The sequence below is a fragment of the Anolis carolinensis genome, unplaced genomic scaffold (assembly GCF_035594765.1).
Source record: "Anolis carolinensis isolate JA03-04 unplaced genomic scaffold, rAnoCar3.1.pri scaffold_13, whole genome shotgun sequence".
Taxonomy (NCBI): domain Eukaryota; kingdom Metazoa; phylum Chordata; class Lepidosauria; order Squamata; family Dactyloidae; genus Anolis; species Anolis carolinensis.
The window spans coordinates 157,454-163,889 of NW_026943824.1; positions in this window are offsets into that span (position 1 = coordinate 157,454).

The following is a 6,436-nucleotide window of genomic DNA, read 5'->3' on the forward strand; positions in this document are numbered from 1 at the left end:
TCACGTTTGGGTATATTGAGTATTCGTACCGAGTTTGGTCCAGATCCATCATGGTTTGAGTCCACAGTGCTCTCTGGATGTAGCCCGGGCTGTGGCGCAAGCTGGTGAGCAGCCAGCTGCAGCCAGCTGAGACCAATCACTCTGACCAAGAGATCATGAGTTCGAGGCCAGCTCGGAGCCTGCGTTTGTCTTTGTCTTTGTTCTATGTCAAGACATTGAATGTTTGCCTTGTGATCCGTCCTGAGTCCCCTTCGGGGTAAGAAGGGCCGAATAGAAATACTGTAAATAAATAAATAAATAGGTGAACGACAACTCCCAGACTCAAAGTCAATGCCCACCAAACCGTTATAGTATTTCCTGTTGGGAGTTCTGTGTGCCAAGTTTGGTTCAATTCCATCGCTGGTGGAGTTCAGAATGCCCTTTGATTGTAGGGGAACTATAAATCTCAGCAACTACAACTCCCAAATGACAAAATCATTTACCAGTATTCAAATTTGGGTGTTTCGGGTATTTGTGCCAAATGTGGTCCAGTGAATGAAAACACATCCTGCAGATCAGGTATTTTTACATGACGACTCACAACAGGAGCAAAACGAGAGTTACAAAGTAGCAATGAAAATAATATTATGGTTGGGGGGTCACCACAACACGAGGAACCGTATCAAGGGGTCACGGCATTAGAAAGGTTGAGAACCACTGTCCTAAAAGGCGGTGTCCTAACAGAAGGAAGAAAGCTCATTGTGGCTGGAAGTGCTTTGTACCTCCTTCCGCAACGACTCTCAAAGGACGCATCTTGTGCTAGAAGGACTCTGGCCACAATGACGCCGAATCCGCCCATTGGAGCGCATGCATCCATCTTCTCCATTATGATAAAAGCCTGTTGCTCCTCTCTCCTGCCTAAGAGTCCCAGGTGCTTCGTCCGTCCCGGGCGTTCCCGTTTCCGCCCGCTTTCTCTCCGGCATCCAAACTAGCCCAGCCTATAAGGGCTTCATCTTGTTAAGAAGCCGCTGAGCAGATTATGGAAACGACCAAAGTGGCTTTCTCTTCAGGGGCCGGGCAGATGGTTTGCATGATTGCTTTGTCTCTAAGCTGGATTTCCGCTACCGTCAGACGTTCTCATTTGGTAACCCACACACTTCGGGGTGGATCGGCCTGCAATATTAGAAGCGTCAGGGTTTTTACACTGTCAATAAATACCGTGCTTCTGTTTTCGCTTGGAACCTGCTCTCTTCCATCCCATTGGCTTGGTGCTCTCTGGAAAAGTTGCACCACAACTCCCATTGGCCCCAGCCAAGAAAGTTAAGGAGATATCAAAATTTTGCAGCAAAGTCCATTTTGAATTGTACATGGCTTCTAACTAAAGCTAGGTTATGTAGTATTTTTTAATACAGTAGAGTCTCACTTATCCAACATAAACGGGCTGGCAGAACGTTGGATAAGCGAATATGTTAGATAATAAGGAGGGATTAAGGAAAAGCCTATTAAACATCAAATTAGGTTATGATTTTACAAATTAAGCACCAAAACATCATGTTTTACAACAAATTTGACAGAAAAAGTATTTCAATACGCAGTAATGTTATGTTGTAATTACTGTATTTACGAATTTAGCACCAAAATATCACGATATATTGAAAACGTTGACTACAAAAATGGCTTGGATTATCCAGAGGCTTGGATAAGCGAGGCTTGGATAAGTGAGACTCTACTGTATTGCATTGCTTGGCATTTTGGAATTTATCTGCACTTACTTGTTCATTCTGTATGCAAAAGACGCATGGTCTGAGCATTAAATAAAATTGAATTGAATTGGATAACAATAATTCTCAGGCCCTGTCTTACCATTTATGTGTTTTAAATGAAATTTTTATCTTGTATTGTTGTTTATATTGATATATTGTATTATTGTTTTATCTTTCTATATTGTGATTGTATTGTGTTGCTTATATTTTGTTCTTATGTTGTTTGGGCCACTGCCCCATGTAAGCCGCCCCGAGTCCCCGCGGGGAGATGGTGGCAGGGTATAAATAAAGTTTTATTATTATTATTACCCTGCCATATAAAATCCACATTCCCATCTTTGAACTGGATTATATAAGAGCATAGACTGATAATCCAGTTCCGATCAGATCACGTGGATTTTCTGCTTTGATAACTTGGATTATTTGGCGGTGTAGAAGGGGCCAAAGTCAACTTGATGGCCAATGATAACAACCACCATGTTTGGTCCTGCAGACTTGATTGTATATATGCTTTCTGCTGCCTGTTTTACTGTGGTGACTTCCCCTTCCCCTTCCACAATGATGTCAATGCGACATATTTTTATCAGCATGGGCTTGGGCCAAAGACCGCCGGTGAATGGGCAGTCCAAGCATGCGACCCATCCATCATCCAGCCCATTGATGCACAACACTCCGTCCACTTGGAAGCGGAGATGGCGCAAGTATGCAAGCATGGAAGGAACCATGCGAATGCCGCATCTCCCACAGGAAACAATAGCCTTGTGTTCCAGGCGCACGGCTCTGTCCTCCGCTCTCTTTCCACTTGTGCTTGAGTAATATTTCCATCATCACTCAACTCTGCCGCCAGGACCAGAGGAGGCTGCTTCGTGGAAGACCACCAGCCTAATTGCCAGCTGCTAGAATCTGTCTAAGGCCCCTTCTACACTGGTAGATACAATGCACATGATCTGCTTTGGACTGAAGTATATGACAGTGTAGACTCAAAGCAGATCATGTGGATTATAGGTTTTGAACATCTGGACTAAATGGCAGTGTAGAAAGGGCCTAAGACGTTGCCCAGGGGACATTGCCCAGATGTGTTACCATCCTGCTGGGAGGCTTCTCATGTCCCCTCAAGCTAGAGCTGAAGGCAGGAGCTCACCTAACTTGAGAACATACTGCAAGTGGCTACTTGTGTGTGTGAATTGGCCATCTACAGAGACGTTGCCCAGGGGACATTGCCCAGATGTGTTACCATCCTGCTGGGAGGCTTCTCATGTCCCCGCAAGCTAGAGCTGACAGGCAGGAGCTCACCCGACTTGAGAACATACTGCAAGTGGCTACTTGTGTGTGTGAATTGGCTGTCTACAGAGACATTGCCCAGGGGACATTTCCCAGATGTGTTACCATCCTGCTGGGAGACTTCTCTCATGTCCCCGCAAGCTAGAGCTGACAGACGGGAGCTCACTCCATCTCGCAGTTTCAAACTACCAACCTTCAGGTCAGCAACCCAACCTTCAGGTCAGCAGTTTGGCTGGCACAAGGGTTTAACCCATTGCACCACTACGGCTTCTCAATATTGCACATAATATATTACTATTATAAATAAATTAATAATAAATACAATACAATACAGTACGCTATTTCCATTGACTGGGATACTTTGAATGAACGGTGGCATTACCAAGAAGGGAAAAAAATCAACACCAGCTCTTGTTCTGCCTTTTTTAAAGCTTCCTCTTGGCTTGCCATTGATCGCTTCGGTTCAGAGCGTCAAAAGGCGTTTCCTCGGGATGGTGCGCCGGGGCCTTTGCAAATCCAAATGCGCCCATTAATAAAGATTCGGGGCCAAAGGGACCGAGCGGTTCGTGCGCAGGCATGCCTTGGCCGGCGCGCATAACTCCTCCATTGGTATTCTGGTCTTCCTCCGAGAGGACGCGGAATAACTTAACACGCTCTGCTCTGCGACCTCAAGGGACGGGGATTGTTTTCACATCGGGACCAGAACGACGTGGGACATCACGTACCAAAGGTGTGCGGCACAGACCTTTGGGTGCGTCTACACTGTGAAGCTAATGCAGCTTGACACCGGTTGAACTGCCAAGGCTCAGTGCTATGGAACCGAGAGAGAGTTGTAGTGTTCTTAGATTCATAGAATAACAGGAAGACTTTTAAAAGCAACTTCACCAACACCAATGGAATATTATAGGCTCAAGGTGTATATCACATTTCTGGACTTTTTCTGCAATTGGCTTCAATAAAGGTTTACAAGGCACAGAAACTGCAAGTGTTCCTCCCTATAACACAATTATTATTATTTGTGGCCATTTGAAATCCAACGTCAACAAGTGCACAGAACTTTACAACCAACGCATGCCTTCATTCTCCATTCTCTATGATGGAGAGCGATCAGGACTTCCACCTTCCTTTTGGTCATCACATTCCTGGTCTTGTTCTTCATGGTGTCGTAAAATACCTCCCCCGCAATTTGCGGTACCTAATTTCTCTACTCAGAGCTCAAAGCTGTTTTCGAACTGCTTAGGTAAACAGTGAGCTGGGATTGACGGGTCAAGTGCTCACCCCGACCGGGCTTCGAACTGTCCACCTTTCCTTTAGCAGATCTTATTACTGCTGGTGATTTACGTTTAATTGTGTTTAATTAATAATTTTTAAATAATTTTTTAAAATTACTTTTCAAATGTATTTAAAATGTGAGCAATATATAAATCCTTCTTTGTAGCCTGTTACACAAGCTGAAAAACAGACTGTCACCGCCTTTTAGTGGCGGCTGCAGAAATACAGAAGTCTGTGCTCCAGAAACGGTCCGTCCTCGACAGGAAGCGGTTCCTTATTAACGCAACATGAGACAGACCGGGTGTGTGTGTGTGTGTGTTCGCCCTGGGGAAAGTAACGAAGCTATGGAAAGTGCCTTGCCGTTTGCCATCTCCCCGATGGTGTTATTTTCGTCCTAGTTCGATAAATATTTCCCGGCCTCCTTTGCCTTCCTGCACCTTTTGCCGCTCGCTCGGTGTCGGTTTTCTCTTTTATTGGTTCCCGGGGCATCGCTCCGTCTTTGGTCCCGACCCATTCTCCCCGTTTTCTCCTGCATCCGAAACTCCAACTTGTTGACCTTGCCTTCCCTCTCGAAATAGACTTCGCCTCCGAGATTTCTTCCCTGGCCTCATATTTGAAATGGGGACTTTATCATACCAGCTTGTTGTTCCATTGCAAGAGCATTGCCTAAGCAGATGGAAATATACCGTTATTGGGGGATCTCTTCCATACCTCAGAGATATTGCTCGGTGCTGGAATGATGTTGATGCAAATTCACACCATCATAACATTGCTTCCTTTCCATGTTGTTATTGTTGTTGTTGTTGTTGTTGTTGTTGTTGTTGTTGTTGTTATATGTATTTATGTCCCACTTTATCTCTACCTATTTCATGCATATTGTTATTGTTTCCATTTTCCTGTTTTGCCTTCCTTCCTTCCTTCTTCCCTTCTTCCTTACCTTATTCCCTTCCTTTCTTTCCTTCCTTCCTTTCCTTACTTCCTTCCCTTTTCCCTTCCTTTTTCCCTTCCTTCTTACCTTCCTTCTTACCTTCTTCCCTTCCTTCCTTCTTTCCTTCCTTCTTCCCTTCCTTCTTCTCTTCCTTCTTTCCTTGTTCCTTCCTCTTTTCTTTCTTTCTTTCATTTCTTCCTACTTTACTTCCTTCCTTCCTTCCTTCCTTCCTTCCTTCCTTCCTCTCTTCTTTCCTTCCTTCTTTCATTTCTTCCTACTTTACTTTCTTCCCTCCCTTTCTCCTTCCCTCCCTTTCTCCTTCTTCCCTCCCTTCCTTCCTTCCTTCCTTCCTTCCTTCCTTCCTTCCTTCCTTCCTTCCTTCCTTCCTTCCTTCCTTCCTTCCTTTTTCCTTCCTTCTTCCCTTCTTCCCTTCCTTCTTCCCTTCTTCCCTTCCTTCTTCCCTTCCTTCCTTCCTTCCCTCCCTCCCTCTGTTTCTCCTTCCTTCCTTCCTTCCTTCCTTCCTTCCTTCCTTCCTTCCTTCCTTCCTTCCTTCCTTCCCTCTCTATCTCCTTCCTTCCTTCCTTCCTTCCTTCCTTCCTTCCTTCCTTCCTTCCTTCCCTCTCTATCTCCTTCCTTCCTTCCTTCCTTCCTTCCTTCCTTCTTCCTTCCTTCCTTCTTCCTTCCTTCCTTCCTTCCTTCCTTCCTTCCTTCCTTCCTTCTTCCTTCCTTCCTTCTTCCTTCCTTCCTTCCTTCCTTCCTTCCTTCCTTCTTCCTTCCTTCCTTCCTTCCTTCCTTCCTTCCTTCCCTCCCTCCCTCTCTATCTCCTTCCTTCCTTCCTTCCTTCCTTCCTTCTTCCTTCCTTCCTTCCTTCCTTCCTTCCTTCCTCCTTCCTTCCTTCCTTCCTTCCTTCCTTCCTTCTTCCTTCCTTCCTTCCTTCCTTCCTTCTTCCTTCCTTCCTTCCTTCCTTCCTTCTTTCTTCCTTCCTTCCTTCCTTCCTTCCTTCCTTCCTTCCTTCCTTCCTTCCCTCTCTATCTCCTTCCTTCCTTCCTTCCTTCCTTCCTTCTTCCTTCCTTCCTTCCTTCCTTCCTTCCTCCTTCCTTCCTTCTTCCTTCCTTCCTTCCTTCCTTCCTTCCTTCCTTCCTTCTTCCTTCCTTCCTTCCTTCCTTCCTTCCTTCCCTCCCTCCCTCTCTATCTCCTTCCTTCCTTCCTTCCT